The 27500-nt window shown below is 43.1% G+C and overlaps 1 pseudogene; it reads left to right on the top strand.

Moving 5' to 3' along the window:
- The window catches only part of LOC135530488 (serine/threonine-protein kinase/endoribonuclease IRE1-like), a 60311-nt pseudogene that overhangs the window by 17023 nt on the left and 15788 nt on the right, over positions 1–27500 (top strand).

Here is a 27500-nt window from a genome sequence, read left to right as displayed (position 1 = left end):
ATGTGTTGTCAGGACATCAGTAATGTGTTGTCAGGACATCAGTAATGTGTTGTCAGGACATCAGTAATGTGTTGTCAGGACATCAGTAATGTGTTGTCAGGGCATCAGTAATGTGTTGTCAGGACAACCATCAGGACATCAGTAATGTGTTGTCAGGACATCAGTAATGTGTCGTCAGGGCAACCATCAGGACATCAGTAATGTGTTGTCAGGACATCAGTAATGTGTTGTCAGGGCATCAGTAATGTGTTGTCAGGACATCAGTAATGTGTTGTCAGGACATCAGTAATGTGTTGTCAGGGCATCAGTAATGTGTTGTCAGGACATCAGTAATGTGTTGTCAGGACATCAGTAATGTGTTGTCAGGACATCAGTAATGTGTTGTCAGGACATCAGTAATGTGTTGTCAGGACATCAGTAATGTGTTGTCAGGACATCAGTAATGTGTTGTCAGGACAACCATCAGGACATCAGTAATGTGTGTCAGGACAACCATCAGGACATCAGTAATGTGTCGTCAGGACATCAGTAATGTGTCGTCAGGACATCAGTAATGTGTTGTCAGGACATCAGTAATGTGTTGTCAGGACATCAGTAATGTGTTGTCAGGACATCAGTAATGTGTTGTCAGGACATCAGTAATGTGTCGTCAGGACATCAGTAATGTGTCGTCAGGACATCAGTAATGTGTTGTCAGGACATCAGTAATGTGTTGTCAGGACATCAGTAATGTGTCGTCAGGACATCAGTAATGTGTCGTCAGGACATCAGTAATGTGTTGTCAGGACATCAGTAATGTGTTGTCAGGACATCAGTAATGTGTTGTCAGGACATCAGTAATGTGTTGTCAGGACATCAGTAATGTGTTGTCAGGACATCAGTAATGTGTTGTCAGGGCATCAGTAATGTGTTGTCAGGACATCAGTAATGTGTTGTCAGGACATCAGTAATGTGTTGTCAGGACATCAACCATCAGGACATCAGTAATGTGTTGTCAGGACAACCATCAGGACATCAGTAATGTGTTGTCAGGACATCAGTAATGTGTTGTCAGGACATCAGTAATGTGTTGTCAGGACATCAGTAATGTGTTGTCAGGACAACCATCAGGACATCAGTAATGTGTTGTCAGGGCATCAGTAATGTGTTGTCAGGACATCAGTAATGTGTTGTCAGGACATCAGTAATGTGTTGTCAGGACATCAGTAATGTGTTGTCAGGGCATCAGTAATGTGTTGTCAGGACATCAGTAATGTGTTGTCAGGACATCAGTAATGTGTTGTCAGGACATCAGTAATGTGTTGTCAGGGCATCAGTAATGTGTTGTCAGGACATCAGTAATGTGTTGTCAGGGCATCAGTAATGTGTTGTCAGGACATCAGTAATGTGTTGTCAGGACATCAGTAATGTGTTGTCAGGACATCAGTAATGTGTTGTCAGGACATCAGTAATGTGTTGTCAGGACATCAGTAATGTGTTGTCAGGGCATCAGTAATGTGTTGTCAGGACATCAGTAATGTGTTGTCAGGACATCAGAAATGTGTTGTCAGAACATCAGTAATGTGTCGTCAGGACAACCATCAGGACATCAGTAATGTGTTGTCAGGACATCAGTAATGTGTTGTCAGGACATCAGTAATGTGTTGTCAGGGCATCAGTAATGTGTTGTCAGGACATCAGTAATGTGTTGTCAGGACATCAGTAATGTGTTGTCAGGACATCAGAAATGTGTTGTCAGAACATCAGTAATGTGTTGTCAGGACAACCATCAGGACATCAGTAATGTGTTGTCAGGACATCAGTAATGTGTTGTCAGGACATCAGTAATGTGTTGTCAGGACATCAGTAATGTGTTGTCAGGACATCAGTAATGTGTTGTCAGGACATCAATAATGTGTTGTCAGGACATCAGTAATGTGTTGTCAGGACATCAGTAATGTGTTGTCAGGACATCAGTAATGTGTTGTCAGGACATCAGTAATGTGTTGTCAGGACATCAGTAATGTGTGTCAGGACAACCATCAGGACATCAGTAATGTGTTGTCAGGACATCAGTAATGTGTTGTCAGGACATCAGTAATGTGTTGTCAGGACATCAGTAATGTGTTGTCAGGGCATCAGTAATGTGTTGTCAGGACATCAGTAATGTGTTGTCAGGACATCAGTAATGTGTTGTCAGGACATCAGTAATGTGTTGTCAGGGCATCAGTAATGTGTTGTCAGGACAACCATCAGGACATCAGTAATGTGTTGTCAGGACATCAGTAATGTGTCGTCAGGGCATCAGTAATGTGTTGTCAGGACATCAGTAATGTGTTGTCAGGCATCAGTAATGTGTTGTCAGGGCATCAGTAATGTGTTGTCAGGGCATCAGTAATGTGTTGTCAGGACATCAGTAATGTGTTGTCAGGACATCAGTAATGTGTCGTCAGGGCATCAGTAATGTGTTGTCAGGACATCAGTAATGTGTTGTCAGGACATCAGTAATGTGTTGTCAGGACATCAGTAATGTGTTGTCAGGACATCAGTAATGTGTTGTCAGGACATCAGTAATGTGTTGTCAGGACATCAGTAATGTGTGTCAGGACATCAGTAATGTGTTGTCAGGACATCAGTAATGTGTTGTCAGGACATCAGTAATGTGTTGTCAGGACATCAGTAATGTGTTGTCAGGCATCAGTAATGTGTTGTCAGGACATCAGTAATGTGTTGTCAGGACATCAGTAATGTGTTGTCAGGGCATCAGTAATGTGTTGTCAGGACATCAGTAATGTGTTGTCAGGGACATCAGTAATGTGTTGTCAGGACATCAGTAATGTGTTGTCAGGACATCAGTAATGTGTTGTCAGGACATCAGTAATGTGTTGTCAGGGCATCAGTAATGTCAGGTTGTCAGGACATCAGTAATGTGTTGTCAGGACATCAGTAATGTGTTGTCAGGACATCAGTAATGTGTTGTCAGGACATCAGTAATGTGTTGTCAGGACATCAGTAATGTGTTCAGGACATCAGTAATGTGTTGTCAGGACATCAGTAATGTGACATGTCAGGACATCAGTAATGTGTTGTCAGGACATCAGTAATGTGTTGTCAGGACATCAGTAATGTGTCGTCAGGACATCAGTAATGTGTTGGACATCAGTAATGTGTTGTCAGGACATCAGTAATGTGTTGTCAGGACATCAGTAATGTGTTGTCAGGACATCAGTAATGTGTTGTCAGGACATCAGTAATGTGTTGTCAGGACATCAGTAATGTGTTGTCAGGGCATCAGTAATGTGTGTTGTCAGGACATCAGTAATGTGTTGTCAGGACATCAGTAATGTGTTGTCAGGGCATCAGTAATGTGTCGCATCAGTAAGGGCATCAGTAATGTGTTGTCAGGACATCAGTAATGTGTTGTCAGGACATCAGTAATGTGTTGTCAGGACATCAGTAATGTGTTGTCAGGACATCAGTAATGTGTTGTCAGGACATCAGTAATGTGTCAGGTCAGGACATCAGTAATGTGTTGTCAGGACATCAGTAATGTGTTGTCAGGGCATCAGTAATGTGTTGTCAGGACATCAGTAATGTGTTGTCAGGACATCAGTAATGTGTTGTCAGGACATCAGTAATGTGTTGTCAGGACATCAGTAATGTGTTGTCAGGACATCAGTAATGTGTTGTCAGGGCATCAGTAATGTGTGTCAGGACATCAGTAATGTGTTGTCAGGACATCAGTAATGTGTTGTCAGGACATCAGTAATGTGTTGTCAGGACATCAGTAATGTGCATCAGTAATGTGTTGACATCAGTAATGTGTTGTCAGGACATCAGTAATGTGTTGTCAGGACATCAGTAATGTGTTGTCAGGACATCAGTAATGTGTTGTCAGGGCATCAGTAATGTGTTGTCAGGACATCAGTAATGTGTTGTCAGGACATCAGTAATGTGTTGTCAGGACATCAGTAATGTGTTGTCAGGGCATCAGTAATGTGTTGTCAGGACATCAGTAATGTGTTGTCAGGACATCAGTAATGTGTTGTCAGGACATCAGTAATGTGTTGTCAGTAAGGTCAGGCATCAGTAATGTGTCAGGGCATCAGGACATCAGTAATGTCAGGACATCAGTAATGTGTTGTCAGGACATCAGTAATGTGTCGCAGGGCATCAGGACATCAGTAATGTGTTGTCAGGACATCAGTAATGTGTTGTCAGGACATCAGTAATGTGTTGTCAGGACATCAGTAATGTGTCAGGTCAGGACATCAGTAATGTGTTGTCAGGACATCAGTAATGTGTTGTCAGGACATCAGTAATGTGTCGTCAGGACATCAGTAATGTGTTGTCAGGACATCAGTAATGTGTTGTCAGGACATCAGTAATGTGTTGTCAGGACATCAGTAATGTGTTGTCAGGGCATCAGTAATGTGTTGTCAGGGCATCAGTAATGTGTTGTCAGGGCATCAGTAATGTGTTGTCAGGGCATCAGTAATGTGTCGTCAGGACATCAGTAATGTGTTGTCAGGACATCAGTAATGTGTTGTCAGGACATCAGTAATGTGTTGTCAGGACATCAGTAATGTGTTGTCAGGACATCAGTAATGTGTTGTCAGGACATCAGTAATGTGTTGTCAGGACATCAGTAATGTGTTGTCAGGACATCAGTAATGTGTTGTCAGGACATCAGTAATGTGTTGTCAGGACATCAGTAATGTGTTGTCAGGACATCAGTAATGTGACAACCATCAGGACATCAGTAATGTGTTGTCAGGACATCAGTAATGTGTTGTCAGGACATCAGTAATGTGTTGTCAGGACATCAGTAATGTGTTGTCAGGACATCAGTAATGTGTTGTCAGGACATCAGTAATGTGTTGTCAGGACATCAGTAATGTGTTGTCAGGACATCAGTAATGTGTTGTCAGGACATCAGTAATGTGTTGTCAGGACATCAGTAATGTGTTGTCAGGACATCAGTAATGTGTTGTCAGGACATCAGTAATGTGTTGTCAGGACATCAGTAATGTGTTGTCAGGACATCAGTAATGTGTTGTCAGGACATCAGTAATGTGTTGTCAGGACAACCATCAGGACATCAGTAATGTGTTGTCAGGACATCAGTAATGTGTTGTCAGGACATCAGTAATGTGTTGTCAGGACAACCATCAGTAATGTGTTGTCAACCATCAGGACATCAGTAATGTGTTGTCAGGACATCAGTAATGTGTGTGTCAGGACATCAGTAATGTGTTGTCAGGACATCAGTAATGTGTTGTCAGGACATCAGTAATGTGTTGTCAGGACATCAGTAATGTGTTGTCAGGTAATGTGTTGTCAGGACATCAGTAATGTGTTGTCAGGACATCAGTAATGTGTTGTCAGGACATCAGTAATGTGTTGTCAGGACATCAGTAATGTGTTGTCAGGACATCATAATGTGTTGTCAGGACATCAGTAATGTGTTGTCAGGACATCAGTAATGTGTCAGTAATGTGTCAGGACATCAGTAATGTGTTGTCAGGACATCAGTAATGTGTTGTCAGGACATCAGTAATGTGTTGTCAGGACATCAGTAATGTGTTGTCAGGACATCAGTAATGTGTTGTCAGGACATCAGTAATGTGTTGTCAGGACATCAGTAATGTGTTGTCAGGACATCAGTAATGTGTTGTCAGGACATCAGTAATGTGTTGTCAGGACATCAGTAATGTGTTGTCAGGACATCAGTAATGTGTTGTCAGGACATCAGTAATGTGTTGTCAGGACATCAGTAATGTGTTGTCAGGACATCAGTAATGTGTTGTCAGGACATCAGTAATGTGTTGTCAGGACATCAGTAATGTGTTGTCAGGACATCAGTAATGTGTTGTCAGGACATCAGTAATGTGTTGTCAGGACATCAGTAATGTGTTGTCAGGACATCAGTAATGTGTTGTCAGGACATCAGTAATGTGTTGTCAGGACATCAGTAATGTGTTGTCAGGACATCAGTAATGTGTTGTCAGGACATCAGTAATGTGTTGTCAGGACATCAGTAATGTGTTGTCAGGACATCAGTAATGTGTTGTCAGGACATCAGTAATGTGTTGTCAGGACATCAGTAATGTGTTGTCAGGACATCAGTAATGTGTTGTCAGGACATCAGTAATGTGTTGTCAGGACATCAGTAATGTGTTCAGGTCAGGACATCAGTAATGTGTTGTCAGGACATCAGTAATGTGTTGTCAGGACATCAGTAATGTGTTGTCAGGACATCATGTGTTGTCAGGACATCAGTAATGTGTTGTCAGGACATCAGTAATGTGTTGTCAGGACATCAGTAATGTTGTTGTCAGGACATCAGTAATGTGTTGTCAGGTCAGGACATCAGTAATGTGTTGTCAGGACATCAGTAATGTGTTGTCAGGACATCATGTGTTGTCAGGACATCAGTAATGTGTTGTCAGGACATCAGTAATGTGTTGTCAGGACATCAGTAATGTGTTGTCAGGACATCAGTAATGTGTTGTCAGGACATCAGTAATGTGTTGTCAGGACATCAGTAATGTGTTGTCAGGACATCAGTAATGTGTTGTCAGGACATCAGTAATGTGTTGTCAGGACATCAGTAATGTGTTGTCAGGACATCAGTAATGTGTTGTCAGGACATCAGGTCAGGACATCAGTAATGTGTTGTCAGGACATCAGTAATGTGTTGTCAGGACATCAGTAATGTGTTGTCAGGACATCAGTAATGTGTTGTCAGGACATCAGTAATGTGTTGTCAGGACATCAGTAATGTGTGTGTCAGGACATCAGTAATGTGTTGTCAGGACATCAGTAATGTGTTGTCAGGACATCAGTAATGTGTTGTCAGGACATCAGTAATGTGTTGTCAGGACATCAGTAATGTGTTGTCAGGACATCAGTAATGTGTTGTCAGGACATCAGTAATGTGTTGTCAGGACATCAGTAATGTGTTGTCAGGACATCAGTAATGTGTTGTCAGGACATCAGTAATGTGTTGTCAGGACATCAGTAATGTGTTGTCAGGACATCAGTAATGTGTTGTCAGGACATCAGTAATGTGTTGTCAGGACATCAGTAATGTGTTGTCAGGACATCAGTAATGTGTTGTCAGGACATCAGTAATGTGTTGTCAGGACATCAGTAATGTGTTGTCAGGACATCAGTAATGTGTTGTCAGGACATCAGTAATGTGTTGTCAGGACATCAGGATGTGTTGTCAGTAATGTGTTGTCAGGACATCAGTAATGTGTTGTCAGGACATCAGTAATGTGTTGTCAGGACATCAGTAATGTGTTGTCAGGACATCAGTAATGTGTTGTCAGGACATCAGTAATGTGTTGTCAGGACATCAGTAATGTGACATGTCAGGACATCAGTAATGTGTTGTCAGGACATCAGTAATGTGTTGTCAGGACATCAGTAATGTGTTGTCAGGACATCAGTAATGTGTTGTCAGGACATCAGTAACAGACATCAGGACATCAGTAATGTGTTGTCAGGACATCAGTAATGTGTTGTCAGGACATCAGTAATGTGTTGTCAGGACATCAGTAATGTGTTGTCAGGACATCATGTGTTGTCAGGACAAGTAATGTGTTGTCAGGACATCAGTAATGTGTTGTCAGGACATCAGTAATGTGTTGTCAGGACATCAGTAATGTGTTGTCAGGACATCAGTAATGTGTTGTCAGGACATCAGTAATGTGTTGTCAGGACATCAGTAATGTGTTGTCAGGACATCAGTAATGTGTTGTCAGGACATCAGTAATGTGTTGTCAGGACATCAGTAATGTGTTGTCAGGACATCAGTAATGTGTTGTCAGGACATCAGTAATGTGTTGTCAGGACATCAGTAATGTGTCGCCAGGACATCAGTAATGTGTTGTCAGGACATCAGTAATGTGTTGTCAGGACATCAGTAATGTGTTGTCAGGACATCAGTAATGTGTTGTCAGGGACATCAGTAATGTGTTGTCAGGACATCAGTAATGTGTTGTCAGGACATCAGTAATGTGTTGTCAGGGCATCAGTAATGTGTTGTCAGGGCATGTCAGGACATCAGTAATGTGTTGTCAGGACATCAGTAATGTGTTGTCAGGACATCAGTAATGTGTTGTCAGGACATCAGTAATGTGTTGTCAGGACATCATGTGTTGTACATCAGTAATGTGTTGTCAGGACATCAGTAATGTGTTGTCAGGACATCAGTAATGTGTTGTCAGGACATCAGTAATGTGTTGTCAGGACATCAGTAATGTGTTGTCAGGACATCAGTAATGTGTTGTCAGGACATCAGTAATGTGTTGTCAGGACATCAGTAATGTGTTGTCAGGACATCAGTAATGTGTTGTCAGGACATCAGTAATGTGTTGTCAGGACATCAGTAATGTGTTGTCAGGACATCCATCAGGACATCAGTAATGTGTTGTTGTCAGGACATCAGTAATGTGTTGTCAGGACATCAGTAATGTGTTGTCAGGACATCAGTAATGTGTTGTCAGGACATCAGTAATGTGTTGTCAGGACATCAGTAATGTGTTGTCAGGACATCAGTAATGTGTTGTCAGGACATCAGTAATGTGTTGTCAGGACATCAGTAATGTGTCGTCAGGACATCAGTAATGTGTTGTCAGGACAACCATCAGGACATCAGTAATGTGTTGTCAGGACATCAGTAATGTGTTGTCAGGACATCAGTAATGTGTTGTCAGGACAACCATCAGGACATCAGTAATGTGTTGTCAGGACAACCATCAGGACATCAGTAATGTGTTGTCAGGACATCAGTAATGTGTTGTCAGGACATCAGTAATGTGTTGTCAGGACATCAGTAATGTGTCGTCAGGACATCAGTAATGTGTCGTCAGGACATCAGTAATGTGTCGTCAGGACATCAGTAATGTGTTGTCAGGACATCAGTAATGTGTTGTCAGGACATCAGTAATGTGTTGTCAGGACATCAGTAATGTGTTGTCAGGACATCAGTAATGTGTTGTCAGGACATCAGTAATGTGTTGTCAGGACATCAGTAATGTGTTGTCAGGACATCAGTAATGTGTTGTCAGGACATCAGTAATGTGTTGTCAGGACATCAGTAATGTGTTGTCAGGGCATCAGTAATGTGTTGTCAGGACATCAGTAATGTGTTGTCAGGACATCAGTAATGTGTTGTCAGGACAACCATCAGGACATCAGTAATGTGTTGTCAGGACATCAGTAATGTGTTGTCAGGACATCAGTAATGTGTTGTCAGGACATCAGTAATGTGTTGTCAGGACATCAGTAATGTGTTGTCAGGACAACCATCAGGACATCAGTAATGTGTTGTCAGGGCATCAGTAATGTGTTGTCAGGACATCAGTAATGTGTTGTCAGGGCATCAGTAATGTGTTGTCAGGACATCAGTAATGTGTTGTCAGGACATCAGTAATGTGTTGTCAGGACATCAGTAATGTGTCGTCAGGCATCAGTAATGTGTCGTCAGGACATCAGTAATGTGTGTCAGGACATCAGTAATGTGTAGTCAAGACATCAGTAATGTGTCGTCAGGACATCAGTAATGTGTTGTCAGGACATCAGTAATGTGTTGTCAGGGCATCAGTAATGTGTTGTCAGGGCATCAGTAATGTGTCGTCAGGACATCAGTAATGTGTCGTCAGGACATCAGTAATGTGTCGTCAGGACATCAGTAATGTGTTGTCAGGACATCAGTAATGTGTTGTCAGGACATCAGTAATGTGTTGTCAGGACATCAGTAATGTGTTGTCAGGACATCAGTAATGTGTTGTCAGGCATCAGTAATGTGTTGTCAGGGCATCAGTAATGTGTTGTCAGGACATCAGTAATGTGTTGTCAGGGCATCAGTAATGTGTTGTCAGGACATCAGTAATGTGTTGTCAGGACAACCATCAGGACATCAGTAATGTGTTGTCAGGACATCAGTAATGTGTTGTCAGGACATCAGTAATGTGTTGTCAGGACATCAGTAATGTGTTGTCAGGACATCAGTAATGTGTTGTCAGGGCATCAGTAATGTGTTGTCAGGACATCAGTAATGTGTTGTCAGGACATCAGTAATGTGTTGTCAGGGCATCAGTAATGTGTTGTCAGGACATCAGTAATGTGTTGTCAGGACATCAGTAATATGTTGTCAGGACATCAGTAATGTGTTGTCAGGACATCAGTAATGTGTTGTCAGGACATCAGTAATGTGTCGTCAGGACATCAGTAATGTGTTGTCAGGACATCAGTAATGTGTTGTCAGGACATCAGTAATGTGTTGTCAGGACATCAGTAATGTGTTGTCAGGACATCAGTAATATGTTGTCAGGGCATCAGTAATGTGTTGTCAGGACATCAGTAATGTGTTGTCAGGACATCAGTAATGTGTTGTCAGGGCATCAGTAATGTGTTGTCAGGACATCAGTAATGTGTTGTCAGGACAACAGTAATGTGTTGTCAGGACAACCATCAGGACATCAGTAATGTGTTGTCAGGACATCAGTAATGTGTTGTCAGGGCATCAGTAATGTGTTGTCAGGACATCAGTAATGTGTCGTCAGGACATCAGTAATGTGTTGTCAGGACATCAGTAATGTGTTGTCAGGACATCAGTAATGTGTTGTCAGGACATCAGTAATGTGTTGTCAGGACATCAGTAATGTGTCGTCAGGGCATCAGTAATGTGTTGTCAGGACATCAGTAATGTGTCGTCAGGACAACCATCAGGACATCAGTAATGTGTTGTCAGGACATCAGTAATGTGTTGTCAGGACATCAGTAATGTGTTGTCAGGACATCAGTAATGTGTTGTCAGGACATCAGTAATGTGTTGTCAGGACATCAGTAATGTGTTGTCAGGACATCAGTAATGTGTCGTCAGGGCATCAGTAATGTGTTGTCAGGACATCAGTAATGTGTCGTCAGGACAACCATCAGGACATCAGTAATGTGTTGTCAGGACATCAGTAATGTGTTGTCAGGACATCAGTAATGTGTTGTCAGGACATCAGTAATGTGTTGTCAGGACATCAGTAATGTGTTGTCAGGACATCAGTAATGTGTTGTCAGGACATCAGTAATGTGTTGTCAGGACATCAGTAATGTGTTGTCAGGACAACCATCAGGACATCAGTAATGTGTTGTCAGGACAACCATCAGGACATCAGTAATGTGTTGTCAGGACATCAGTAATGTGTTGTCAGGACATCAGTAATGTGTTGTCAGGACAACCATCAGGGCATCAGTAATGTGTTGTCAGGACATCAGTAATGTGTTGTCAGGACATCAGTAATGTGTTGTCAGGACATCAGTAATGTGTTGTCAGGACATCAGTAATTTGTTGTCAGGGCATCAGTAATGTGTTGTCAGGACATCAGTAATGTGTTGTCAGGACATCAGTAATGTGTTGTCAGGACATCAGTAATTTGTTGTCAGGGCATCAGTAATGTGTTGTCAGGGCATCAGTAATGTGTTGTCAGGGCATCAGTAATGTGTTGTCAGGGCATCAGTAATGTGTTGTCAGGGCATCAGTAATGTGTTGTCAGGACATCAGTAATGTGTTGTCAGGACATCAGTAATGTGTTGTCAGGACATCAGTAATGTGTTGTCAGGACATCAGTAATGTGTTGTCAGGACATCAGTAATTTGTTGTCAGGGCATCAGTAATGTGTTGTCAGGGCATCAGTAATGTGTTGTCAGGGCATCAGTAATGTGTTGTCAGGACATCAGTAATGTGTTGTCAGGACATCAGTAATGTGTTGTCAGGACAACCATCAGGACATCAGTAATGTGTTGTCAGGACATCAGTAATGTGTTGTCAGGACATCAGTAATGTGTTGTCAGGACATCAGTAATGTGTTGTCAGGACATCAGTAATGTGTTGTCAGGACATCAGTAATTTGTTGTCAGGGCATCAGTAATGTGTTGTCAGGGCATCAGTAATGTGTTGTCAGGGCATCAGTAATGTGTTGTCAGGACATCAGTAATGTGTTGTCAGGACATCAGTAATGTGTTGTCAGGACAACCATCAGGACATCAGTAATGTGTTGTCAGGACATCAGTAATGTGTTGTCAGGACAACCATCAGGACATCAGTAATGTGTTGTCAGGACATCAGTAATGTGTTGTCAGGACATCAGTAATGTGTTGTCAGGACATCAGTAATGTGTTGTCAGGACATCAGTAATGTGTTGTCAGGACATCAGTAATGTGTTGTCGGGCATCAGTAATGTGTTGTCAGGACATCAGTAATGTGTTGTCAGGACATCAGTAATGTGTTGTCAGGACATCAGTAATGTGTCGTCAGGACATCAGTAATGTGTTGTCAGGACATCAGTAATGTGTCGTCAGGACATCAGTAATGTGTCGTCAGGACATCAGTAATGTGTCGTCAGGACATCAGTAATGTGTTGTCAGGACATCAGTAATGTGTTGTCAGGACATCAGTAATGTGTTGTCAGGACAACCATCAGGACATCAGTAATGTGTTGTCAGGACATCAGTAATGTGTTGTCAGGACATCAGTAATGTGTTGTCAGGGCATCAGTAAGGGACATCAGTAATGTGTTGTCAGGACATCAGTAATGTGTTGTCAGGACATCAGTAATGTGTTGTCAGGACATCAGTAATGTGTCGTCAGGACATCAGTAATGTGTCGTCAGGACATCAGTAATGTGTTGTCAGGACATCAGTAATGTGTCGTCAGGACATCAGTAATGTGTCGTCAGGACATCAGTAATGTGTTGTCAGGACATCAGTAATGTGTTGTCAGGACATCAGTAATGTGTTGTCAGGACAACCATCAGGACATCAGTAATGTGTTGTCAGGACATCAGTAATGTGTTGTCAGGACATCAGTAATGTGTTGTCAGGGCATCAGTAATGTGTTGTCAGGGCATCAGTAATGTGTCGTCAGGACATCAGTAATGTGTTGTCAGGGCATCAGTAATGTGTCGTCAGGACATCAGTAATGTGTTGTCAGGACATCAGTAATGTGTTGTCAGGACATCAGTAATGTGTTGTCAGGACATCAGTAATGTGTTGTCAGGACATCAGTAATGTGTTGTCAGGACATCAGTAATGTGTTGTCAGGACATCAGTAATGTGTTGTCAGGGCATCAGTAATGTGTTGTCAGGACAACCATCAGGACATCAGTAATGTGTTGTCAGGACAACCATCAGGACATCAGTAATGTGTTGTCAGGACATCAGTAATGTGTTGTCAGGACATCAGTAATGTGTTGTCAGGACATCAGTAATGTGTTGTCAGGACATCAGTAATGTGTTGTCAGGACATCAGTAATGTGTTGTCAGGACATCAGTAATGTGTCGTCAGGACATCAGTAATGTGTTGTCAGGACAACCATCAGGACATCAGTAATGTGTTGTCAGGACATCAGTAATGTGTTGTCAGGACATCAGTAATGTGTTGTCAGGACATCAGTAATGTGTCGTCAGGACATCAGTAATGTGTTGTCAGGACAACCATCAGGACATCAGTAATGTGTTGTCAGGACAACCATCAGGACATCAGTAATGTGTTGTCAGGACATCAGTAATGTGTTGTCAGGACATCAGTAATGTGTTGTCAGGACATCAGTAATGTGTCGTCAGGACATCAGTAATGTGTCGTCAGGACATCAGTAATGTGTCGTCAGGACATCAGTAATGTGTCGTCAGGACATCAGTAATGTGTCGTCAGGACATCAGTAATGTGTTGTCAGGACATCAGTAATGTGTTGTCAGGACATCAGTAATGTGTTGTCAGGACATCAGTAATGTGTTGTCAGGACATCAGTAATGTGTTGTCAGGACATCAGTAATGTGTTGTCAGGACATCAGTAATGTGTTGTCAGGACATCAGTAATGTGTTGTCAGGGCATCAGTAATGTGTTGTCAGGACATCAGTAATGTGTTGTCAGGACATCAGTAATGTGTTGTCAGGACAACCATCAGGACATCAGTAATGTGTTGTCAGGACATCAGTAATGTGTTGTCAGGACATCAGTAATGTGTTGTCAGGACATCAGTAATGTGTTGTCAGGACATCAGTAATGTGTTGTCAGGACAACCATCAGGACATCAGTAATGTGTTGTCAGGGCATCAGTAATGTGTTGTCAGGACATCAGTAATGTGTTGTCAGGGCATCAGTAATGTGTTGTCAGGACATCAGTAATGTGTTGTCAGGACATCAGTAATGTGTTGTCAGGACATCAGTAATGTGTTGTCAGGGCATCAGTAATGTGTCGTCAGGACATCAGTAATGTGTCGTCAGGACATCAGTAATGTGTTGTCAGGGACATCAGTAATGTGTTGTCAGGACAACCATCAGGACATCAGTAATGTGTTGTCAGGACATCAGTAATGTGTTGTCAGGACATCAGTAATGTGTTGTCAGGACAACCATCAGGACATCAGTAATGTGTTGTCAGGACATCAGTAATGTGTTGTCAGGACAACCATCAGGACATCAGTAATGTGTTGTCAGGACATCAGTAATGTGTTGTCAGGACAACCATCAGGACATCAGTAATGTGTTGTCAGGGCATCAGTAATGTGTTGTCAGGACATCAGTAATGTGTTGTCAGGACATCAGTAATGTGTTGTCAGGACAACCATCAGGGCATCAGTAATGTGTTGTCAGGACATCAGTAATGTGTTGTCAGGGCATCAGTAATGTGTTGTCAGGACATCAGTAATGTGTTGTCAGGACATCAGTAATGTGTTGTCAGGACATCAGTAATGTGTTGTCAGGACATCAGTAATGTGTTGTCAGGGCATCAGTAATGTGTTGTCAGGACATCAGTAATGTGTTGTCAGGGCATCAGTAATGTGTTGTCAGGACATCAGTAATGTGTTGTCAGGACATCAGTAATGTGTTGTCAGGACATCAGTAATGTGTCGTCAGGACATCAGTAATGTGTTGTCAGGACATCAGTAATGTGTCGTCAGGACATCAGTAATGTGTTGTCAGGACATCAGTAATGTGTTGTCAGGACATCAGTAATGTGTCGTCAGGACATCAGTAATGTGTCGTCAGGACATCAGTAATGTGTCGTCAGGGCATCAGTAATGTGTTGTCAGGGCATCAGTAATGTGTTGTCAGGGCATCAGTAATGTGTCGTCAGGGCATCAGTAATGTGTTGTCAGGGCATCAGTAATGTGTTGTCAGGACATCAGTAATGTGTTGTCAGGACATCAGTAATGTGTTGTCAGGGCATCAGTAATGTGTTGTCAGGGCATCAGTAATGTGTTGTCAGGACATCAGTAATGTGTTGTCAGGACATCAGTAATGTGTTGTCAGGACAACCATCAGGACATCAGTAATGTGTTGTCAGGACATCAGTAATGTGTTGTCAGGACATCAGTAATGTGTTGTCAGGACATCAGTAATGTGTTGTCAGGACAACCATCAGGACATCAGTAATGTGTTGTCAGGGCATCAGTAATGTGTTGTCAGGACATCAGTAATGTGTTGTCAGGACAACCATCAGGACATCAGTAATGTGTTGTCAGGACATCAGTAATGTGTTGTCAGGACATCAGTAATGTGTTGTCAGGACATCAGTAATGTGTTGTCAGGTCATCAGTAATGTGTTGTCAGGACATCAGTAATGTGTTGTCAGGACAACCATCAGGACATCAGTAATGTGTTGTCAGGGCATCAGTAATGTGTTGTCAGGACATCAGTAATGTGTTGTCAGGGCATCAGTAATGTGTTGTCAGGACATCAGTAATGTGTTGTCAGGACATCAGTAATGTGTTGTCAGGACATCAGTAATGTGTCGTCAGGACATCAGTAATGTGTCGTCAGGACATCAGTAATGTGTCGTCAGGACATCAGTAATGTGTTGTCAGGACATCAGTAATGTGTTGTCAGGACAACCATCAGGACATCAGTAATGTGTTGTCAGGGCATCAGTAATGTGTTGTCAGGACATCAGTAATGTGTTGTCAGGGCATCAGTAATGTGTTGTCAGGACATCAGTAATGTGTTGTCAGGACAACCATCAGGACATCAGTAATGTGTTGTCAGGACATCAGTAATGTGTTGTCAGGACAACCATCAGGACATCAGTAATGTGTTGTCAGGACATCAGTAATGTGTTGTCAGGACATCAGTAATGTGTTGTCAGGACATCAGTAATGTGTCGTCAGGACATCAGTAATGTGTCGTCAGGACATCAGTAATGTGTTGTCAGGACATCAGTAATGTGTTGTCAGGACATCAGTAATGTGTTGTCAGGGCATCAGTAATGTGTTGTCAGGACATCAGTAATGTGTTGTCAGGACATCAGTAATGTGTTGTCAGGACATCAGTAATGTGTTGTCAGGACATCAGTAATGTGTTGTCAGGACATCAGTAATGTGTTGTCAGGACATCAGTAATGTGTTGTCAGGACATCAGTAATGTGTTGTCAGGGCATCAGTAATGTGTTGTCAGGACATCAGTAATGTGTTGTCAGGACATCAGTAATGTGTTGTCAGGACATCAGTAATGTGTTGTCAGGGCATCAGTAATGTGTCGTCAGGACATCAGTAATGTGTCGTCAGGACATCAGTAATGTGTCGTCAGGACATCAGTAATGTGTTGTCAGGACATCAGTAATGTGTTGTCAGGACATCAGTAATGTGTTGTCGGGACATCAGTAATGTGTCGTCAGGGGCATCAGTAATGTGTCGTCAGGACATCAGTAATGTGTTGTCAGGACATCAGTAATGTGTTGTCAGGACATCAGTAATGTGTCGTCAGGACATCAGTAATGTGTCGTCAGGACATCAGTAATGTGTTGTCAGGACATCAGTAATGTGTTGTCAGGACATCAGTAATGTGTTGTCAGGACAACCATCAGGACATCAGTAATGTGTTGTCAGGGCATCAGTAATGTGTTGTCAGGACATCAGTAATGTGTTGTCAGGACAACCATCAGGACATCAGTAATGTGTTGCCAGGACATCAGTAATGTGTTGTCAGGGCATCAGTAATGTGTTGTCAGGACAACCATCAGGACATCAGTAATGTGTCGTCAGGACATCAGTAATGTGTTGTCAGGGCATCAGTAATGTGTTGTCAGGACAACCATCAGGACATCAGTAATGTGTCGTCAGGACATCAGTAATGTGTTGTCAGGGCATCAGTAATGTGTTGTCAGGACATCAGTAATGTGTCGTCAGGGCATCAGTAATGTGTCGTCAGGACATCAGTAATGTGTTGTCAGGACATCAGTAATGTGTTGTCAGGACATCAGTAATGTGTTGTCAGGGCATCAGTAATGTGTTGTCAGGACATCAGTAATGTGTTGTCAGGACAACCATCAGGACATCAGTAATGTGTTGTCAGGGCATCAGTAATGTGTTGTCAGGACATCAGTAATGTGTTGTCAGGACATCAGTAATGTGTTGTCAGGACATCAGTAATGTGTTGTCAGGACATCAGTAATGTGTTGTCAGGACATCAGTAATGTGTTGTCAGGACATCAGTAATGTGTCGTCAGGACATCAGTAATGTGTCATCAGGGCATCAGTAATGTGTTGTCAGGACATCAGTAATGTGTTGTCAGGACATCAGTAATGTGTTGTCAGGGCATCAGTAATGTGTTGTCAGGACATCAGTAATGTGTTGTCAGGGCATCAGTAATGTGTTGTCAGGGCATCAGTAATGTGTTGTCAGGGCATCAGTAATGTGTTGTCAGGACATCAGTAATGTGTTGTCAGGACATCAGTAATGTGTTGAGGCTGTCACATCATTGTTAACGTGTCTCTGTGTGTGTGTGTGTGTGTGTGTGTGCACCTGTTTAGGTAAGAAGCAGGATGTATGGTTCGTGGTGGACCCCCAGACAGGAGAGAAACAGACCAGCCTCTCCACATCATCATCTGACTCCATCTGCCCCAATGCACCACTGCTATACATAGGAAGAACAGGTACCTAGTCAACACTACTGACTCCCATCAGTCCTGCTATACATAGGACAGACAGGTACCTAGTCAATACTACTGACTCCCATCAGTCCTGCTATACATAGGACAGACAGGTACCTAGTCAACACTACTGACTCCCATCAGTCCTGCTATACATAGGACAGACAGGTACCTAGTCAACACTACTGACTCCCATCAGTCCTGCTATACATAGGACAGACAGGTACCTAGTCAACACTACTGACTCCCATCAGTCCTGCTATACATAGGACAGACAGGTACCTAGTCAACACTACTGACTCCCATCAGTCCTGCTATACATAGGACAGACAGGTACCTAGTCAACACTACTGACTCCCATCAGTCCTGCTATACATAGGACAGACAGGTACCTAGTCAATACTACTGACTCCCATCAGTCCTGCTATACATAGGACAGACAGGTACCTAGTCAATACTACTGACTCCCATCAGTCCTGCTATACATAGGACAGACAGGTACCTAGTCAACACTACTGACTCCCATCAGTCCTGCTATACATAGGACAGACAGGTACCTAGTCAACACTACTGACTCCCATCAGTCCTGCTATACATAGGACAGACAGGTACCTAGTCAATACTACTGACTCCCATCAGTCCTGCTATACATAGGACAGACAGGTACCTAGTCAACACTACTGACTCCCATCAGTCCTGCTATACATAGGACAGACAGGTACCTAGTCAACACTACTGACTCCCATCAGTCCTGCTATACATAGGACAGACAGGTACCTAGTCAACACTACTGACTCCCATCAGTCCTGCTATACATAGGACAGACAGGTACCTAGTCAACACTACTGACTCCCATCAGTCCTGCTATACATAGGACAGACAGGTACCTAGTCAACACTACTGACTCCCATCAGTCCTGCTATACATAGGACAGACAGGTACCTAGTCAACACTACTGACTCCCATCAGTCCTGCTATACATAGGACAGACAGGTACCTAGTCAACACTACTGACTCCCATCAGTCCTGCTATACATAGGACAGACAGGTACCTAGTCAACACTACTGACTCCCATCAGTCCTGCTATACATAGGACAGACAGGTACCTAGTCAACACTACTGACTCCCATCAGTCCTGCTATACATAGGACAGACAGGTACCTAGTCAACACTACTGACTCCCATCAGTCCTGCTATACATAGGACAGACAGGTACCTAGTCAACACTACTGACTCCCATCAGTCCTGCTATACATAGGACAGACAGGTACCTAGTCAACACTACTGACTCCCATCAGTCCTGCTATACATAGGACAGACAGGTACCTAGTCAACACTACTGACTCCCATCAGTCCTGCTATACATAGGACAGACAGGTACCTAGTCAACACTACTGACTCCCATCAGTCCTGCTATACATAGGACAGACAGGTACCTAGTCAACACTACTGACTCCCATCAGTCCTGCTATACATAGGACAGACAGGTACCTAGTCAATACTACTGACTCCCATCAGTCCTGCTATACATAGGACAGACAGGTACCTAGTCAACACTACTGACTCCCATCAGTCCTGCTATACATAGGACAGACAGGTACCTAGTCAACACTACTGACTCCCATCAGTCCTGCTATACATAGGACAGACAGGTACCTAGTCAACACTACTGACTCCCATCAGTCCTGCTATACATAGGACAGACAGGTACCTAGTCAACACTACTGACTCCCATCAGTCCTGCTATACATAGGACAGACAGGTACCTAGTCAACACTACTGACTCCCATCAGTCCTGCTATACATAGGACAGACAGGTACCTAGTCAATACTACTGTATCCTGACTACAACACACCATAAGACAGACAGGTACCTAGTCAATACTACTGTATTCTGACTACAACACACCATAGGACAGACAGGGAACTAGTCAATTCTACTGTATTCTGAGTACAACACACCATAGGACAGACAGGTACCTAGTCAATACTACTGTATTCTGAGTACAACACACCATAGGACAGACAGGGAACTAGTCAATTCTACTGTATTCTGACTACAACACACCATAGGACAGACAGGGAACTAGTCAATTCTACTCTGTTCTGTTCTACTCTGTTCTGTTCTACTCTACTCTGTTCTACTCTACTCAGTTCTACTCTACTCAGTTCTACTCTACTCAGTTCTACTCTACTCAGCTCTACTCTGTTCTACTCTACTCAGTTCTACTCTACTCAGTTCTACTCTACTTAGTTCTACTCTACTTAGTTCTACTCTGTTCTACTCTACTCTGTTCTACTATACTCAGTTCTACTCTACTCTGTTCTACTCTATTCAGTTCTACTCTACTCAGTTCAACTCTACTCTACTCTGTTCTACTCCATTCACCTCTACTGTCCTCAGTTCTACTCTAATCAACTCAGTTCTGCTCTACTCTGTTCTGCTCTACTCTACTGTCCTCAGTTCTACTCTAATCAACTCAGTTCTGCTCTACTCAGTTCTGCTCTACTGTCCTCAGCTCTACTCTACTTTACAGTACTATACTCTATCCTATTCCAGAGTACATGATAACGATGTATGATACGAAGACACAGGAGCTGAGGTGGAACGCAACATACAACGACTACTCTGCCCCGCCGTACGATGAGAAACACGACTACAGTACGTACACAATGATAATATAATGAACTGCAGTAGGTACACAATGATAATATACTGGACTGCAGTAGGTACACAATGATAATACAATGTACTGCAGTAGGTACACAATGATAATACAATGTACTGCAGTAGGTACACAATGATAATACAATGTACTGCAGTAGGTACACAATGATAATACAATGTACTGCAGTAGGTACACAATGATAATACAATGTACTGCAGTAGGTACACAATGATAATACAATGTACTGCAGTAGGTACACAATGATAATACAATGTACTGCAGTAGGTACACAATGATAATACAATGTACTGCAGTAGGTACACAATGATAATACAATGTACTGCAGTAGGTACACAATGATAATATAATGGACTGCAGTAGGTACACAATGATAATATAATGAACTGCAGTAGGTACACAATGATAATATAATGGACTGCAGTAGGTACACAATGATAATACAATGTACTGCAGTAGGTACACAATGATAATACAATGTACTGCAGTAGGTACACAATGATAATATAATGTACTGCAGTAGGTACACAATGATAATACAATGAACTGCAGTAGGTACACAATGATAATATAATGTACTGCAGTAGGTACACAATGATAATATACTGTACTGCAGTAGGTACGCCAGTATACTATGATGTACTACAGTAGGTACGCCATTATACTATGATGTACTACAGTAGGTACGCCAGTATACTATGATGTACTACAGTAGGTACGCCAGTATATTATGATGTACTACAGTAGGTACGCCATTATACTATGATGTACTACAGTAGGTACGCCATTATACTATGATGTACTACAGTAGGTACGCCAGTATACTATGATGTACTACAGTAGGTACGCCAGTATACTATGATGTACTACAGTAGGTACGCCAGTATACTATGATGTACTACAGTAGGTACGCCAGTATACTATGATGTACTACAGTAGGTACGCCAGTATACTATGATGTACTACAGTAGGTACGCCAGTATACTATGATGTACTACAGTAGGTACGCCAGTATACTATGATGTACTACAGTAGGTACGCCAGTATACTATGATGTACTGCAGTAGGTACGCCATTATACTATGATGTACTACAGTAGGTACGCCAGTATACTATGATGTACTACAGTAGGTACGCCAGTATACTATGATGTACTACAGTAGGTACGCCAGTATACTATGATGTACTACAGTAGGTACGCCAGTATACTATGATGTACTGCAGTAGGTACGCCATTATACTATGATGTACTACAGTAGGTACGCCAGTATACTATGATGTACTACTACGCCAGTATACTATGATGTACTGCAGTAGGTACGCCAGTATACTATGATGTACTGCAGTAGGTACGCCAGTATACTATGATGTACTGCAGTAGGTACGCCAGTATACTATGATGTACTGCAGTAGGTACGCCAGTATACTATGATGTACTGCAGTAGGTACGCCAGTATACTATGATGTACTGCAGTAGGTACGCCAGTATACTATGATGTACTGCAGTAGGTACGCCAGTATACTATGATGTACTACAGTAGGTACGCCAGTATACTATGATGTACTGCAGTAGGTACGCCAGTATACTATGATGTACTACAGTAGGTACGCCAGTATACTATGATGTACTACAGTAGGTACGCCAGTATACTATGATGTACTACAGTAGGTACGCCAGTATATACTATGATGTACTGCAGTAGGTACGCCAGTATACTATGATGTACTGCAGTAGGTACGCCAGTATACTATGATGTACTGCAGTAGGTACGCCAGTATACTATGATGTACTGCAGTAGGTACGCCAGTATACTATGATGTACTGCAGTAGGTACGCCAGTATACTATGATGTACTGCAGTAGGTACGCCAGTATACTATGATGTACTGCAGTAGGTACGCCAGTATACTATGATGTACTGCAGTAGGTACGCCAGTATACTATGATGTACTGCAGTAGGTACGCCAGTATACTATGATGTACTGCAGTAGGTACGCCAGTATACTATGATGTACTGCAGTAGGTACGCCAGTATACTATGATGTACTGCAGTAGGTACGCCAGTATACTATGATGTACTGCAGTAGGTACGCCAGTATACTATGATGTACTGCAGTAGGTACGCCAGTATACTATGATGTACTGCAGTAGGTACGCCAGTATACTATGATGTACTGCAGTAGGTACGCCAGTATACTATGATGTACTGCAGTAGGTACGCCAGTATACTATGATGTACTGCAGTAGGTACGCCAGTATACTATGATGTACTGCAGTAGGTACGCCAGTATACTATGATGTACTGCAGTAGGTACGCCAGTATACTATGATGTACTGCAGTAGGTACGCCAGTATACTATGATGTACTGCAGTAGGTACGCCAGTATACTATGATGTACTGCAGTAGGTTAGTATACTATGATGTACTGCAGTAGGTACGCCAGTATACTATGATGTACTGCAGTAGGTACGCCAGTATACTATGATGTACTGCAGTAGGTAAACAGTATACTATGATGTACTGCAGTAGGTACGCCAGTATACTATGATGTACTGCAGTAGGTACGCCAGTATACTATGATGTACTGCAGTAGGTACGCCAGTATACTATGATGTACTGCAGTAGGTACAGTATACTATGATGTACTGCAGTAGGTACGCCAGTATACTATGATGTACTGCAGTAGGTACGCCAGTATACTATGATGTACTGCAGTAGGTACACCAGTATACTATGATGTACTACAGTACAGTATACTATGATGTACTACAGTAGGTACGCCAGTATACTATGATGTACTACAGTAGGTACACCAGTATACTATGATGTACTACAGTAGGTACGCCAGTATACTATGATGTACTACAGTAGACAGTATACTATGATGTACTACAGTAGGTACGCCAGTATACTATGATGTACTACAGTAGGTACGCCAGTATACTATGATGTACTACAGTAGGACGCCAGTATACTATGATGTACTACAGTAGGTACGCCAGTATACTATGATGTACTACAGTAGGTACGCAGTATACTATGATGTACTACAGTAGGTACACCAGTATACTATAATGTACTTATCTAGTTCTGCACAGTATGATAATGCAGTTGTTTCTCCAGAGATGGCCCATCTTGTCTCCAGTGGGGATGGGTTGGTGGTGACCGTAGACAGAGAGTCAGGTACGTTTTACCGTCAGGTAATTACTGTGTTCCCCAACCAGACAGATAATTAATGTGTTTCCCAATAAACACCTGTTACAATAAACACCTGACAGGCCTGTTACAATAAACACCTGTTACAATAAACACCTTACAGTCCTGCTACAATAAACACCTGCTACAATAAACACCTGCTACAATAAACACCTGCTACAATAAACACCTGACAGGCCTGCTACAATAAACACCTGACAGGCCTCTTACAATAAACACCTGACAGGCCTGTTACAATAAACACCTGTTACAATAAACACCTGACAGGCCTCTTACAATAAACACCTGACAGGCCTGTTACAATAAAAACCTGTTACAATAAACACCTGACAGGCCTGTTACAATAAACACTTGACAGGCCTGTTACAATAAACACCTGACAGGCCTGTTACAATAAACACCTGACAGGCCTGTTACAATAAACACCTGACAGGCCTGCTACAATAAACACTTGACAGGCCTGTTACAATAAACACCTGACAGGCCTCCTCTCCTCTCGCTGTCTCTAACCCTCCTCTCCTCTCTCTCTGTCTCTAACCCTCCTCTCCCCTCTCTCTGTCTCTAACCCTCCTCTCCCCTCTCTCTGTCTCTAAGCCTCCTCTCCTATCTCTCTGTCTCTAACCCTCCTCTCCTATCTCTCTGTCTCTAACCCTCCTCTCTCTCTCTGTCTCTAACCCTCGTCTCCTCCTCTCTGTCTCTAACCCTCCTCTCCTCTCTCTCTGTCTCTAACTCTCCTCTCCTCTCTCTCTGTCTCTTATCCTCCTCTCCTCTCTCTGTCGCTAACCCTCCTCCTCTCTCTCTGTCGCTAACCCTCCTCTCCTCTATCCCAGGTGACGTCCTGTGGATGCAAAACTATGGGTCACCTGTGGTGGGGGTTTACCTGTACAGCCAGGACTCTCTGAGACACGCCCCTCACCTGTCAGTTGCCATGGAGACGCTGCGTTACCTCACCTTCTCGTCCCACGACACACACACCATGAAGTGGAGCTACCAGTTTGTCACTGAGCAGGCTAGCACACACACACAGCTGGTGTAAGACACACACACACACACACACACACACACACACACACACACACACACACACACACACACAGACACACACACAGCTTGTGTAAGAGTAGTTTAATCACCTCAATTTGCTCAATTTCCACATTATTTATTACAAGATTTAGTTGAGCTTTAGGGTTTCATGAATGATTTGCCCTAAATACAATGCTTTTAGTTCTTAAATTATTTAGGACTGACATTTCTTGCCACCCATTCTGAAACTAACTGCAGCTCTTTGTTAAGTGTTGCAGTCATTTCAGTCGATGTAGTAGCTGACGTGTATAGTGTTGAGTCATCCGCATATATAGACACACTGGCTTCACTCAAAAGCTAGTGGTATGTCGTTAGTAAAGATTGAAAAAAGTAAGGGGCCTAAACAGCTGCCCTGGGGAATGCCTAATTCTCCCTGCAAGGGGCCTAAACAGCTGCCCTGGGGAATTCCTGATTCTACCAGTAAGGGGCCTTGACAGCTGCCCTGGGAATGCCTGATTCTACCAGTAAGGGGCCTTGACAGCTGCCCTGGGGAATGCCTGATTCTACCAGTAAGGGGCCTAGACAGCTGCCCTGGGGAATTCCTGATTCTACCAGTAAGGGGCCTAGACAGCTGCCCTGGGGAATTCCTGATTCTACCTCAATTATGTTGGAGAGGCTTCCATTAAAGAACATGCTCTGTGTTCTGTTAGCCTTTCTTCCCCCAAAATTCCATTATCCAAAGCTTTTTATTATCATTCTTTCTGTCATTTATCTTTGTTTCATAGTTTAGTTTCTTCTTCTTTTTAATCAGTTTAGTCACATGATTTCTCAATTTGCAGTATGTTTGCCAATCGGTTGTACAGCCAGACTTATTTGCTATTCTTTTTGCCTCATCTCTCTATAACCATACAATTTGTTCAATTCCTCATCAACCACAGGGGATTTTAACAGTTTTTACAGTCATTTTCTTAATGGGTTGCATTACAATGTAATTGACGGTGTTTCAAACCCTCTTTTTCCTGTCATTCTTTATGTCATTTATCTTGTGTGTTTTAGGCCCACTCTGTATGTGGGGAAGCTGGATTCTCATCTGTACGCCTCCACCTCCCTGGTTCACGACGGAGTCTCTCTAGTGGTCAGTACAACTCTCAATCAACAGCAAAAAAAAATTCACTGAGTGGACAAAACATTAAGAACACCTGCTCTTTAAAAAAAAAATGACAGACTGACCAAGTGAAAGATATGGTTCCCTTATTGATGTCACTTGTTAAATCCACTTCGATCAGTGCAGATGAAGGGGAGGAGACAGGATTGTGTGTGTGTGTGTGTGCCATTCAGTGGGTGAAGACAGAAGATTTAAGTCCCTTTTGAACGGGGGATGGTCATATTACGCAGCAGTTTGAGTTCACTGCTGGGTTTTACAGTGTCCCCCGCTGGGTATCAGGAATGGTCCACCACCCAAAGGCCACGCCTCCTGCTGGGTATCAGGAATGGTCAGTGTGGTCCACCACCCCCTGGGTATCAGGAATGGTCCACCACCCAAAAGGCCACGCCTCCTGCTGGGTATCAGGAATGGTCCACCACCCAAAAGGCCATGCAGCCAACTTGCCACAACTGTTGGGAGGCATTGGAGTCAACATGGGCCAGCATCCCTGTGGAACGCTTTCTTGTAGAGGCCCTTACGAATCGAGGTTGTTCGGAAGGTGTTCCTAATGTTTTGGTACACTCAATGTCTACGCACAGCAGCCAATCAGCATGTCTACACAACACACAGCAGCCAATCACTATGTCCACACAACACAATCTCAATTCAACGGCTCAGACACAAGAGGCATGTGGCAGGGTCTACAGTCAATCACGGACTACAGGAAGAAATCCAGCCCAGTCACGGACCAGGATGTCTTGCTCCCTGGCAGACTAAATAACTTTTTTGCCCGCTTTGAGGACAATACAGTGCCACTGACACGGCCTGCAACGGAAACATGCGGTCTCTCCTTCACTGCAGCCGAGGTGAGTAAAACATTTAAACGTGTTAACCCTCGCAAGGCTGCAGGCCCAGACGGCATCCCCAGCCGCGCCCTCAGAGCATGCACAGACCAGCTGGCTGGTGTGTTTACGGACATATTCAATCAATCCCTATACCAGTCTGCTGTCCCCATATGCTTCAAGAGGGCCACCATTGTTCCTGTTCCCAAGAAAGCTAAGGTAACTGAGCTAAACGACTACCGTCCCGTAGCACTCACTTCCGTCATCATGAAGTGCTTTGAGAGACTAGTCAAGGACCATATCACCTCCACCCTACCTGACACCCTAGACCCACTCCAATTTGCTTACCGCTCAAATAGGTCCACAGACGATGCAATCTCAACCACACTGCACACTGCCCTAACCCATCTGGACAAGAGGAATACCTATGTGAGAATGCTGTTCATCGACTACAGCTCGGCATTCAACACCATAGTACCCTCCAAGCTCGTCATCAAGCTCGAGACCCTGGGTCTCGACCCCGCCCTGTGCAACTGGGTACTGGCTTCCTGACAGCCAATCAGCATGTCTACACAACACACAGCAGCCAATCAGCATGTCTACACAACACACAGCAGCCAGTCAGCATGTCTACACAACACACAGCAGGCAATCAGCATGTCAACACAACAC

This window comes from Oncorhynchus masou, unplaced genomic scaffold (genome assembly GCF_036934945.1).
Source record: "Oncorhynchus masou masou isolate Uvic2021 unplaced genomic scaffold, UVic_Omas_1.1 unplaced_scaffold_1353, whole genome shotgun sequence".
NCBI classification, from domain to species: Eukaryota; Metazoa; Chordata; class Actinopteri; order Salmoniformes; family Salmonidae; genus Oncorhynchus; species Oncorhynchus masou.
This window is presented reverse-complemented; position numbering and strand designations above follow the sequence as displayed.